This window comes from Neophocaena asiaeorientalis, unplaced genomic scaffold (assembly GCF_003031525.2).
Source record: "Neophocaena asiaeorientalis asiaeorientalis breed wild unplaced genomic scaffold, Neophocaena_asiaeorientalis_V1.1 scaffold55, whole genome shotgun sequence".
Lineage (NCBI taxonomy): Eukaryota > Metazoa > Chordata > Mammalia > Artiodactyla > Phocoenidae > Neophocaena > Neophocaena asiaeorientalis.
Window position 1 is genome coordinate 8,254,464 of NW_020175684.1, and position 14,823 is coordinate 8,269,286.

Consider the following 14,823-nt stretch of genomic DNA (forward strand, 5'->3'; position numbering starts at 1 on the left):
CCACCAGGGAAGCCCTGGATCTTCGTTTCTGTGTGTGGGCTTTCTCCAGTTGCGGTGAGAGGGCCTCTCACTGTCGCGGCCTCTTCCATTGCAGAGCACAGGCTCCAGACGCACATATTCTTAAAAGTTCACCTCCAGTTATGTTTCAGATATCTTTGTAAGAAATATAATGGTACTTTCCTTCCAAGTCCCTTCTATCCAGCCAACCATTAATTATTGCCCATGAATCACTATAGATACATAATTCTGACCATCTTTCCTTTCATGCAAATATACAACCAGCTGAAAGTTTGGTTCTGTCCACTCTCGCTCCTCAAGAATATCTGTGTTCCCACAGCACTCTATGTCTTCCTTAGTTTTGAACTATTTATAAACCACAATTATTTTTTCTTCCTCTATCAGTTGGTCGTGGAGAGCTCACAATTAAGCCATAAATGTGGAATAAAGGAAACATGGTATAGCAGTAGATATAGGAACTCTGGAAGTATGAACCAATTGCTCATAAAAAATACTTGTGCCTTAAGAACTGGCTTTATCCTGATCTTGTTATTAACTATTATTCTCCTTGATGACAGAGTACTGCTTTATTCACACTCAACTTTATGACTTGGAGGATCATACAGGAGCCAGTTCATCATGGTCAGCATAGGTCACTCAGTCATGTAATATCCCATGGTCAGGAATTCAGTCTCTCAAGGACTCAGTAGTGAACAAGGAGCTGTTATAGAGATAGAGATAGAGACAGAGAGGGAGACAGAGAGAGAATATATTTATTTGCAGAGGAGAACATGGATTTTTTTTTCCATGATGTAATACAGTTGGCCTCCCCATCCACAGTTGGTTGAATCCATGGATGCAGAACCTGGGGATACAGAAGACCAACTCTACCACTCAGTGAAACACTACTGATCACACATCAAGGATGAATCTCAAAAATATTGTTGATCCAAAGAAATCAAACACAAAAGATATATAATGTGACTGTGTGATTGCATTATATATATGATGCTGAAGAATAGGGAAAAATAATCTCTTGTGATCGAAGTCAATAGCGGTTGTCTAAAGTGGTGGGACTTGACTGGAAAGGGGTAAGAAGGGATTTGCTGGAGTGAAAAACATGATCTTTATCTTTATGTGATGGTTGTACAGGTGTATATATTTGTCAGAATTAATGGGCAGTACACTTAATACTTATAATTTTACTATATATAAATTATATTGCAATAAAGTGTTTTTAGCATTGGTTAAAAAAAAAAATCATGGATTTTCCAAAATCCCTAGGGTTCTTCATCTTGTGCACTGTGATTCTCCTATCCAGGTTTGTCACAGGCTCCACTGAGCATCCTAAGCTGTCACAGATACTTTGGACACTATTTTATCTGCTTGGCTATGAAGCCAAATGGCAGAGCAGCTTGCATTCTAGCCTGGCCCAGATGGAGAGTCTTTTCTTGATCTGTCCCCACATTCAAAGCTGCCATAATCACAGGATGTTTGGTAAATGGGTCACAAGACCTCATCCAAAATTATTTGCCTCTGAAATCTAAGGAAGCATGAAAACATTATGCCTCTTTCTTAGAGGAAAGGGGTACAAGATAGAATAAATTCTATTTCACAGTGTATTGGTATATTTTTATCTTCTCCTGCCCCCTGGACCTTCTAAAACTTCCCTGAAGTGGCAGACTTCTGATTTTTTGTGAAATTCTATGCTACTTTGTATTTGTCTTACCAAGGAACCAAAGGCAGCTGCTGCTATTTCTTGCTCACCAGACCCTATTTCATCAATAGAGGGAACCAACCTATATTCTGTGGGATGATGAGACAATCAAGGTCCTTGTGAAGTAAATAGTAACAGAGAGTCATAAAACTGTGTTGTAGTTTATCTTACGACAGGGCCGAAAGTAAGCTCATCACACGAGATGAATTGTGCCGAAGCACAGCAGTAGAGGGCTGCCACTCGCCCAGGCAAAACAGCGCCATCTGTTCTGCTGTGGTAGCTTTTATTAAAGCATTATCTAGGTTTACACTTTAAGACTTGTTTTCTTAACATTTCAGAAATGCCAAAGCAGCAACCTATGTTTTTATTAATTATACAAGCAATAATTGGCTTTCTTGAGAACCTGCCGTGCTTCGTCCTTGAGCACAAAAGCAGCACAAAGTTCCCACCATTATTTTGATTATACTGAAGTAGCACAAGGACATTTCCTTGTGTTCCCACCATTCTGATTATACTGAGGACATCTCACGGATCAGTGCCCAAAGCACTCAATGCTTCTTCGTAGGCCCCCGGTTTGCCGGGGGTGGGGCTCAAAGCAATCAGGACTGTTTTCAGTTCTGGCTTATTTGCCAGCCCCCAGTTTGCTGGTGGGGGGGGGGGTGCTCATAGGTCACGTCTCCTTTCCATGTCCTCAGTTATTCCACTACAAAACTGATGGAGTCTTAACCAGAAGAGTGGAGATGTACTGCTGTCACTGACAAATGAAATTGCTCTGGTGGGCTTTACTGATAGATTTAGAGAAACAATAATTGCACAGCAGCTGTGTTGATTTATTACAGTCAAAGGACAAAATCTGGGCTCCAACTGCAGTTTAAGATACCATCCATTTTTATTTAAGGGTAAATCTACTTTCATGGTCCAAGTCACATCTGCCAACTGCACATGACATCATGTTAAACGAGGATGAGTTATAGAAATTACCACAGCTTCATCTCTGAAGAATATAGTATTGTTTTTGGTTTATTCATCTTGTGAAGAGGAACAGAATTCTATGAGCTTCCCCACAATAATGGGTCTTACTTCATGTTTCAGGGAGCCAAAGGTGTCTAGGGATTTTCTTTCAAACTATGCTTTTAGGATCTTTTTCTGGAAATTGGGTAATGATCTGGGTCTCTTTATCATTATGTTTCAAATCTGTTCTCCATTCAGTACATCTAGAGGCTGTATATTCTCAATTACTTAGATAAAATGAACCCTTACTTTATTATACTTTCCATTTAATTCAGTTTTAATAATTCATAATTAATTTAACCATTGCCACAGATTCTTGAGTTTAAAACTTTGTGGTTACCATACGGTCTTTTTGCTAAACACAGGTACTACAGCCACTTTATCTCTAATCGTTACATGTTGGCACGTGGCCTCACTCACTCCTAGACCAATTTCCACCAGAAATGTGGATCCCAATTCAATGACAACATCTCCCACTGAAGCAGATGCTGCCTGTGCTCCAACTGTATCCTTGCAGATCTCTGATCTTGAAGGACATAGGTTAGGCTAAAGTGAGCAGGTCACTTTCAAAGCCTCAGTGATGGCTTTGAAAAGATTGGAGTGTCCATAGCCTGTTTTTATTTGCTTCCTAGTGCATGAAAGAGTCAGCATGGTTAAAGAAACAGACTGGAGGAGATCAACCTACTCCCATTTTGGCAGAAATTTAAGGTAGAAAGGAAAACTCACAGACAAATTCTATTTAAAAAACGGAAGAACCAACCTGTGGGTTGAATGCATAAACAAGCTCTTAGATTAGACTTACCTAGGATTATGAAAATCAGCAAGTGAATATGTGCCCAGAGCTTTAGAATCAGAGCAACTCAGAGTGGTGGTGTACCTCTGTACAACAGTGTCACAAGTTTCTACAGCACCACTGTGTCTAACCCCACCCTTCTGACACAGAGAGAACATGCAGTATTGTATATTGCAGTTGCCTGGGACTGACTTTTGGAATTAATTCATTTTGTTGGGTGCAGGATGATATAGAGCCAGATGCTTATCCAAAGAGTCATAGAATCCCAGAGAATAGATATGCAGGGCTCATCTGGTTCAACTCTCTGATTATAGGCACAAAGATGAGAAAGCATTTTCCAATCATCAGGTTGAATTCTGTCCCTCTTATGTGTGTTTCCTCTTTTTTTACTCCATGTTGTAGTTGAGAAAAATAGGAAAGGCATAATCAAACACTGATGTATGGGTTTTATTAATGTTACATTGAGAACCATATGAAAATATAAGAACATTATGATTATAGTTTAAGACCAGCATAAGTGATAAAAGAATTGCACTGGTTTTATTAATAATAATGATATACTATAGGTCATGTGAGACCAGTAAATATACAAATTTGATAAACAGAATATTAAGATCATTTCTGGAATGGAGATGGGGGTATTTTAAAGACAATTAGCTTATAACAAATTATATTCTGCATTATTTTCTGTGTTGTGTAATGATTTGCCACAAACTTAGTTGCTTAAAACAACACACATCTATCATCTCAGTTTCTATGAGCCAGGAGTGCAGGCATGGCTTAACCAGACCCTCTGCAAGGTTGCAATCAAGGGGTTGGCCAGAGTTGGGTTCTCATCTGGGGGCTCAGCTGGGGAAGGGACCACAAGAAGTTCACTCAGATTGTTGACAGAATCCATTTCCTTGTGACTGTAGAACTGATAACAGCTCAGTTCTTGGAAGTGAGCATAGAAGAGTATGATGGAAAGTGCAGGATAAGTTGGGAGATTGGGATTGACATGTACACACTACTATATATAAAATAGATAACAAATAAGGACCTGCTGTATAGCACAGGGAACTCTACTCAATACTCTGTAATGGCCTATATGAGAAAAGAATCTAAAAAAGAGTGGATATATGTATATGTATAACTGACTCATTTTGCTGTACACCTGAAACTAACGCAACATTGTAAATCAACTATACAGCAGTAAAAACTTTAAAAAAAGGAGTATGATGGTTAATTGTATGTTTCAACTGGAGGATGTTTTTAGATGAAGTTAATATTTAAATCGGTGATCTTTGAGTAAAGCAGATGGACTTCCATAATGTGAGTGAACCTAGTCTAATCAAATAAAGTCTTTTTGTTCTCAAGAGGATTGACCTCCCCAAATAAGAAAAAATTCTCCAACAGACTGCCTTCTAACTTCATCTGAACCATAGGCTCTCCTGAGTATCCAGCCTACCAGCCCACACTGCAGATTTATACTTGCCAGCCTTCATAACTGGATGAGCCAATTCCTTATAATAAATCTCTATTTATCCATCCACACAACACACACACACAGACACACACATGCACTACTGGTTACTTTTCTCTGGAGAAGCCTGACTAACAAAGAGAGACTCCAGATCCAGTCTTCCACCAGGATGAAGTCTTATATGATGTATGATAATCAAGAGAGTGACATCCATCACCTATGCCACAAACCATAACCTAGTCAAGAGAGTGACTTTCTATCACCTTTGCCACATTCTACTGTGGCAAGTCCCAGAGTCCTCCCACACTCTGTGTGTGGAGGTGATTATACACAGGTGTGAATGCCAGACTATGGGGATCTTAGGGCTTACCTTAAAATCTGTCTGGCGCATCCTCTCTACTCTTAAGTGAAAAACAGTGTGGAGCAATTGAAAAGCTTGGACACTGGATACAGCCACAAACTTATATTTTGTGCCCTCAGTTTAACATCTGTATCACCTTGAGCATCTGTAGCATGGCAAAGGGATTTCCAAAAGAGAAGAACCAAATCTGCAGCTGCAATGGAGGTAATCTGGTGATTATCAATAGGAATGCAGGAATTTATAGTTGAAGATGAGAGCAATATGGTGGGGATACGGAATGAATCTCCCCCCCACCCCATGGAAAGGTGGGGAGGGACAAGAGAGGAAGAGAAACCCCTTTTTATACTGGAAAGGAAAATGCTGTCAGTACCCTTAGACCACAGAGATTCTAAGAGGTTAAAGGAATTTGAATTGTAGGGTAAGGAGGAGAGTGAGTCCTGCCATATGTTCCCAGCCTTTAAGGATCATGGAATTTGCTTCCTACCCAGCCTCAGAAGTAAAGGGATCTACCCCTGGCAATGTAGTTTCAGAGCAGATCAGACTATACGGTGAAGTTGCCAATCTCAGGGCACCACAGCTGGGTCATGGAGGTCAAGATAACAAGAGCAGAAGGTGCTGACAATGACAAAGGGAACACCAAACCAGGTGGCACTGGGAGTGGCGACCAAGTTGCCATCCCTGAGGAGGGAGGGGGCTTAGAGGTAACTCTAGCCATTCATCCAATGCTTTCCAATAGGGGCTGTTCAAGAAATTTAGTTTTGTTGCCAACAATGGAATTATCCATAAACTCGGTATTATACTCCCCCAGGCTAATGGAAAATATGAATACTTACCTTACCAGATTGTTAGGGACACAACAGGATGGAGTGTTAAAGTTTTTAGCATATATTAAGTACTTGGTAAGTACAATTTTCATTTCCAATTAGTAAAAAGAAACATCCAGACTGTATCTACTTGATAACTCTAAACTGTTTTTCAAGTGGAGATTATTGAATTCACTAAAAGTTTTTCACTTAAAATAGGATTCAGGCAAATTCCAACAGCCAAAGCAATCTATAATCTGCACAGTATTTTTTTTTTTTAAACTCCAATCTAACCTCTTCTATTTCCTTCATGATTTGCATGTGGCTGGAAATTGACAGATATGGCAAAACATATGGAAACAAATGTCCTTTTTTGTCTTGTTCCTATTGGAGAGGGTTGGGGAGAGGCAGTGCTGGTGGGCCAGCCCATTAGCATCTGAACTGGGATAGGATGTTAGGAGGCCAAAGAGACTTGCTGTGAACATTGACTGAGAGCTACCCATGAACGAGTGTAATTTAGAGATTGGACTGAACTCTTATTAGAAGAGACGAAGCAGAGTAGTATTGAGGGAATACCAGCAAGTATGAAGTATGGTTTGTCACCAATGACTGAGAAAGGAGTCAGGAGCTAACTAGAACATAATCCAGTGGAAAAACAGTAAAACCATCCAGACGAGGCCAGCTTTATGGTCGTGTGACCCACAGAGTCACACAGAGCTCGCCACTAAAAAGGTCAAAGCTCATCACCTTGAACTTAATAATTGTTCAATAAGGGGCCTCTCATTTTCATTTCACAGTGGACCCTACTGTTGTAGCCAATCCTGTATCCATGGCCCAGGCCTTTGATAAAGACGAGGGATCCGAAATGGAGTCTGCTAGCAGGATGGCCTCAGGGGCAGCTGGAGGAAAAGCCAGAGTCATGTGGACCTTGGTAATATGTAAATGTGAAAATTCACCTCCAGTGACCTGCTAGTAAGTGTTCAGGGTCCAGAGTTTACCAACTGGAAAGTTTTCAGAGTCAAGGCATTATACCTGTATTTTTTGGTTTTTATTGCTGCTACTATTAAGTTGGAGAGCCCTTTAAAAAGTTTTTCAATGATTCCCCTTCTCTGACCTCCCAGAAGTCATTGTGACCTGTTTATTTGTCTCCTTATCAGACTGCCAGACTGATTAAATGAAAAAAACAGCTATGAACATTTTAAAGGGGGAGTCAGTTTTAAACACACACACGCACACACACACGTGCATGCATGCGCACACACACGAACACGCTGCGTTAGTACCCTGGAAACAGAATTCTGTTACTTTCAATGTAACACACAAATGAAGACTTATGAATGTATAACACATCACTGTGATTTGTCCAATGCTTTGTGAAACCAAAATTTGCTGTTTCGGTATAATTTTAGACATGGTTTCCAAAGGTGTTGACATTGTCTAGAAAAGATAGTAAAAACAATACCCAGACAGCAAGAATATAAACAAACGAGATAAACAGGCTTATTTATTTATTCATTTACTATATCAACAGTTTCAGATGGCAATTCAGAGTTATATACAATTTATTCTAAAAGGTTGTAAATAACGTTAACATTACTCTTCTGACAAGAGTGTTTTTCTAAGCTTGTTCTGTCTTTATCTCTCTCTCTCTCCCTGTCTCTCTCTCTCTCTCTCTCTCTCTCTCTCTCTCTCTCTCTCACACACACACACACACACACACACACATACCCATCCACTCTCATGGCCTCACATATATATCTTCATAGTTCATCTCTCTTCCCCCGTCATCCTTATTTACTAGCCTGAGCCAGCAACGGAAAAATGAAAGGGAAACGTGGGTCTTCAGCTGGAAGAGGAGTTTAGGTTTTCTATTTGGGGCCAGCAAATAGTGTGAGACTTACACGCTGTGCTGACAGACGGGGCTGGGGGAGAGGGGGTGGTAGGAAGAGGTGGGTTTTTGGAATGTACCAAATGCACACCTTCTATCTCTAATGATCCCACCCAGTGAGGTGACCTGAATTAGCCTCGTGGGACAGAGCAAGGGTGGATTATCTATGTGGTCATATTTCATGCCTTGATAAGTACAAACTTCATGAGTCTCATGACCTCATCTAATTATTTTTTTAAGTCAACAAATACATATTTTACCTATTACACTATCTAGCAGAAAAGAGACAAAGGGTTCATTCAGACTAGATTAAAAAAAGAAGTCTATCACAGCCACTAACACAGAACAAAAGCAACATACCTCACCAGATACACAACAAAACACAAGGCAGATTTTTCAGCCAGAAAGATACAAAGGTAGTGCTCTGAGCCCTCTAGAGAATGCAGGGATACTTTCCTGCTCTGCAGCCTGCCAGCAGAAGCAACACTCGCCCTGCAGGTGTTTCTGAGTCATCAGAGCAGCAGACAGCACTCAAAGCTACAGTTGGTTAAGATAAGACTTTTATCCATTTCTTGCTCTAAAGAGTCTGTTAAGAACGTTTCCAATGAGGTGAAATCTGTATTCAGTCAACAAGGCAAAGAACATGGATACTTCCCTCCAAATGGCAAGGAAGTAGCTTTTCATGAGGTATCAAATGTCACCTCAGCACAGCCAGCAACACTTTTGTCTTCCCTTTCTGTCTGCAGATTCTTTTATAAGTTCTCCCCTCATGTCTAACCAGTTTGGTCTTAAACTCAGAGACTAGATGATCTGTTGACCAGACCTATTATTCCAGAATCACAAAAGACATCACATTAATACAATCGAAAGATCATCCATTTCATAAGAACATGGAAAATTCATTTCACAAAATGAAAAGGGCACCCATTCCATTTCAGCACTTAAGATAATTTTGGAGACAGTTCAGTGAATTCCCAACTTTCTTTGATTTCTCAAACCAAATCAGATCTAAGATTTTAGTAACGTAGCCACGAGTAATATGTCTTCACGGCCGTCCCTCTTTTTTGTAAATCATCCTAGCACTTACTAGAATACGAAGATACCAGAAGTTGTTGATATTTGGATTTAAGATGTTTCCTAATTTGGGAAGGCTGAAATAGCCAAGTGTTTCTAGTATTTAGTTATATTTAAACATTAAATATTTTAAAATTTTCTCCTTATCAGAATTGCCTTTGTAAAAACTTGATAATTTCAATTTGAATAAATGCCAGCTTATAGAGATAAGGTAATACATACACACTTATACATGCACACATGTATGTATGTATATAATACATACATGATATATATATATATATATATGTGATACTTGTTATAGATAATGTCTAGATTTTTCAAGGTTGGTTCCAATTTCTAGTATTCTATTCTGTAGAGAAAGGTCATGTGTCAGGCCATGAGTCACAAACACTGGCTCAGAAAACATGACAGAAAACTGTTAAGCCACATAGGTCAAGCTCATCTTTTGGTGTGTGAAGGCCTGGGGCCATGTTCAGGTCCAACTCTTCTACTGGACTCTAAGGAACTTGTGGTCTGGTTCCAAGGTGTTGCTGAGGTTCAGGGCTCCAGTGATTTACATCCCAAAGACAGGGATATACACTTAACTTACACACTTCACAGGATTATTTTGAGAAACAAGGGAAATGTTTTGCTTGAAAACACTTTCGAATCTATATAATACCTTGCAAGCACAGGTTTCTTTGTCCACAGCTGTATCTATTATTTTGAGTAAAAAAAGTGGCTGAATTCAAATATTAATTGTTCAATGGAACATTTGTTTTTCACAATGTTAAAGTGAAATCAAAGCAGAGAGAAAAAGTAAAGTCATTCTAATCACAGGAAAATGATTTCTTAGAAAACAGAAAGAAATTGTATTTTAAACATACAATAATACCTTGTAGACACCTAATAAATGTTAAGCAATTTTTTCATTTTTCATAGACTATCAAAAAATTAGGTTAAGAAGTGAAGACAGTTTCCTTAAATGTACTTTACCACAGAAAAATCAAACACAAGAGGGCATCTCCTATATTTGTTTTAAAAGCCCCCTGTGGATTTCAAACATGAAGTATGTGTCTGTCATTTGATCTAATAGCTCAGTTATATGAGCAGTTATATGCATGCACCAGAGCACACATCCCAAAATTTATTAGACTCAAATATCACAGTCTTTTCACATTATGATCTTCATAGTCTATTTATAAAACACTCTCCCTAGTGAGTCTGTAACTCCTTTTTTGGCTTAAAAATAGTTTCATCATACATAGTAACTTAAAGTTAGAAAAATATAACAAAAAAGACCAATATGTCCTGAACAATATGTAAATACTCTGAATTTTAAGACTTTAATAGATAAACCTAACCAAACTCTTGTTATTGGTTTTTAGGGAAGAAGAATTCTTTATTGAACAGGAATGTTCCACACACTGCTGGATAAACATCATCCACTAAGTGCCAACAGCTCTCTAGGGTCAAGGTGGAAACAAAATGCCTCCACACATTTCTACGTGTCTCTAGGTAGGTGATGCTCCCTCCAGTTGAGAATCATTGAGTTAGACAAGGAATAAAAGATTAAACCCAAAGAGAGTAGAAATATGAGATAGGAGCAAAAATAGGAACAAGATAAGTGCAAAACTTAAGGCACAAATGTGATAAAATGCAAAGGATAAAAAAAGTTTTAAAAAAATACCGATAAAATTAGTATGGGAGTTTAGTCAAGAAAATAATAGAGAATATGCAGACAAACAAACGAACAAACAAAAACCCAGTTCAAGAAATCAAAGCAGTGTACATAACCATAGACTCAGTGAAGACTAAAGTGATAATAAAACACTCTTGTGAATAACTTTACGCTGAAACAACTGAAAAGGTAAATGAAATGTACAATCATATGCGGATGTACATATGTATATACATATATTTACATATATGTACCATGTCTGCGTGTATTTGTGTGCATAGGATCTTAAAATATCTCAGGAAGAAATAGAAGACCTAAAAGATTCTAAAAATAATTTAAATAGCTGAATTTGTGTTTGCAATCTTTCCCACAAATAAAATAACTAGTGAGACTGTTTTTAGGCTAGTTCTACAAAACATTTAAGGGACAATTATATTCTTACACAAAATCTCTAAAAGGACAAACAGTAAGGAAATCTCAATTTCTTTTATGGAGGTGGCAGAAAAGAATTTCTTTAACTTTTTTTTTTAAACATCTTTATTGGCGTATAATTGCTTTACAATGGTGTGTTAGTTTCTGCTTTATAACAAAGTAAATCAGTTATACATATACATATGTCTCCATATCTCTTCCCTCTTGCATCTCTCTCCTTCCCACCCTCCCTATCCCACCCCTGTATGTGGTCACAAAGAACCGAGCTGATCTCCCTGTGCTAGGCTGCTGTTTCCCACTAGCTATCTATTTTACGTTTGGTAGTGTATATATGTCCATGCCACTCTCTCACTTTGTCCCAGCTTCCCCTTCCCCTTCCCCATATCCTCAAGTCCATTCTCTAGTAGGTCTGCATCTTTATTCCCGTCTTGCCCTTAAGTTCTTCATGACCTTTTTTTTTAATTTTTTTTTTTAGATTCCATATATATGTGTTAGCATATGGTATTTGTTTTTCTATTTCTGACTTACTTCACTCTGTATGACAGTCTCTAGGTCCATCCACCTCATTACAAATAACTCAGTTTTTTCTTTTTATGGCTGAGTAATATTCCATTATATATATATGTGCCACATCTTCTTTATCCATTCATCTGTCGATGGACACTTTGGCTGCTTCCATGTCCTGGCTACTTTAAATAGAGCTGCAATGAACATTTTGGTACGTGACTCTTTTTGAATTATGGTTTTCTCAGGGTATATGCCCAGTAGTGGGATGGCTGGGTTGTATGGTAGTTCTATTTTTACTTTTTTAAAGAACCTCCATACTGTTCTCCACAGTAGCTGTATCAATTTACATTCCCACTAGCAGTGCAAGAGGGTTCCCTTTTCTCTACACCCTCTCCAGCATTTATTGTTTGTAGATTTTTTATGATGGCCATTGTGATCGGTGTGAGATGATATCTCATTGTAGTTTTGATTTGCATTTCTGTAATGATTAATGATGTTGAGCATTCTTTCATGTGTCTGTTGGCAAGCTGTATATCTTCTTTGGAGAAATGTCTATTTAGGACTTCTGCCCAGTTTTGGATTGGGTTGTTTGTTTTTTTTAATATTGAGCTGCATGAGCTGCTTGTAAATTTTGGAGATTAATCCTTTGTCAATTGCTTCATTTGCAAATATTTTCTCCCATTCTCAGGGCTGTCTTTTCGCCTTGTTTATGGATTCCTTTGCTGTGCAAAAGCTTTTAAGTTTCATTAGGCCCCATTTGTTTATTTTTGTTTTTATTTCCATTTCTCTAGGAGGTGGGTCAAAAAGGATCTTGCTGTGATTTACGTCATAAAGTGTTCTGCCTATGTTTTCCTTCTTTAACTTTTAAAGGGCATCTAAAACTACTGCAAATATTAATTATGGAACATTAAAAGCATTCCCTTTAAATCTGGAACAAAACAAGGAAATCCACTACAGTCTCATGTATTTAATTCTGTAATAAAGCCAGTGAATATACCTGAAAAAAATGTATAAGTGTAAAAATGTATCACAAAAGTAATAAGATTTTATGCCCCAAGTTTAATATGTACTTTTATTATACATAAATGTTAAATTTATTAAATACTTTTTTCCTGCATCTATGGACATGATTACATACTTTTTACCTCTTTGATCTGTTAATATGTTTAAATACACAATTTGAATTTCTAACAGGTGTTGCTAGATTTATTAAGGTGATCATTTCACAATATATACAAATATTGAATCAATATGTTGTACACCTAAACTAATATAATGTTATATATTTCAAAAACTTTATAAGAATTGGTAAAGAAAGCATAAAGTTGTAGTATTAGCAATTTTCATGGCTGTTGATAGAGAATGCCCAAGTGGATTGCCAAAAATTAGCAGATTAGTAAGAGAATTTAACAAATATGCTGTGGTTGGTATCAAATTAATGCTGGTCATTAATAGCTAGGAAATAAAAATACAAAGATAAAAGCTACTATTTCCATCATATCCATATCTCTATGTAGTAAACTGTGTTTATCTAGATCTAAATCTACTAGTATTTGCTGTATTTTCTTGTTTTGTTCTTCTTCAGAGACCAATGTTATCCATATTTTAATCTTCTTTGCCTATGTTCAGTATTTGTTACTTTCTTTTAAATCCTTTTAACCTATTTCTTCATTTATTTTAAAATTTTATTCATTACCATTTCTCTCTCATAAGTCATTAACAGTTTCATTTGTTCATTCTTATAATTCCTCAAAGTTTTTCAAACTTTGTCTTAAATATTTTCTCATATTTCTAATATTTACCTGAGTTTTGTCTGATTTATGTTGTCCTTCATACTTGAATTATTTTCTTCAAGTTTTCTAGCTTATTTTGAAAGAGTAAGTTATGGTTTTGATCAGTTTTTGAATGTGTCTCTCAAATATGCTTACATTGTGTGTAGGGATGTTACACAGTTGTTGTTTTTTTTTTTTTTTCCTTTTTCTCAAAACATCTTTGTGTAAGATTTGACTTTGATAGCTTTCTGTTATTTTTATGTGAAATTATTTTTGTTTTTCTAAACTTTTTAAAGGAGGCAGGGTTTAAGATAGCTTTTCTAACTTCCCAAGCTCCTTCATTTGGTGTTTCCTTATACAGTCACTTGCTTTTTTGTGAACTCTTGTCTCTGTCCCCCTCTTGCTTTTATCTGGATCTTTTGACTCCTCCTCCATTATCAGGATGCTACTCAATTTTTGTTCCACTCCCATCGGTTTCTCTTCAGTGGAGGACCCCATCCTGGAAGGGGCCCTAGGTTGGTGCATCTCAAAGGCCAGGTCGCTCCAGCTCCTTTATCTTTTTATGATGGACTACTACACTCTTGGCTCTTACTATTGATAAAAAAAATTTGTTCTTACATATTTCACTTAACATAGTGCCCTCCAAGTCCCTCCATGTTGCCGCAGATGGCAAAATTTTATTCTATTTTTATGGCTGAGTAGTATTCCATATATACCACATCTTCTTTATCCATTCAACTGTTGATGGACATGTTTGTTTCAGTATCTTGGCAATCATAAATAATGCTGCTATGAACATTGGGGTGCATGTATCTTTTGAATTAGTGCATATGTTTCCTTTGTATACATGCCCAGGAGTGGAATTGCTGGCTTATATGGTAGTTCTATTTTTAGTTTTTTGAGAAACCTCCATATCATTTTCCACAGTGGTTGCACCAACTTACATTCCCAACCAACAGTGTACGAGTGTTCTCTTTTCTCCATGTCCTCGCCAACATTTGTTATTTGTTTTCTTTTTGATGATAATAGTCAGTCTGACAAGTGTGACAGGTGGGAGAGGGAAGGGGGAGGGGCAAAATAGGGGTAGGAAATTAAAAGATACATACTATTAGGTATAAGATAAGCTACAAGGATATACTGTACAACTCAGAGAATATAGCAGATGCTTTATAATAACTATAAATGGAGTATAACTTTAAAAAATTGTGAATCACTATATCATACCCCTGTAACTTATATAATATTGTACAGCAACTATACTTCAATTAAAAGAGAAGAGAAAAGAAAACAACAAAATAAAACAAAACAAAAATCCCTTCTGAATTTTAGCTGCTCTTTGCAAA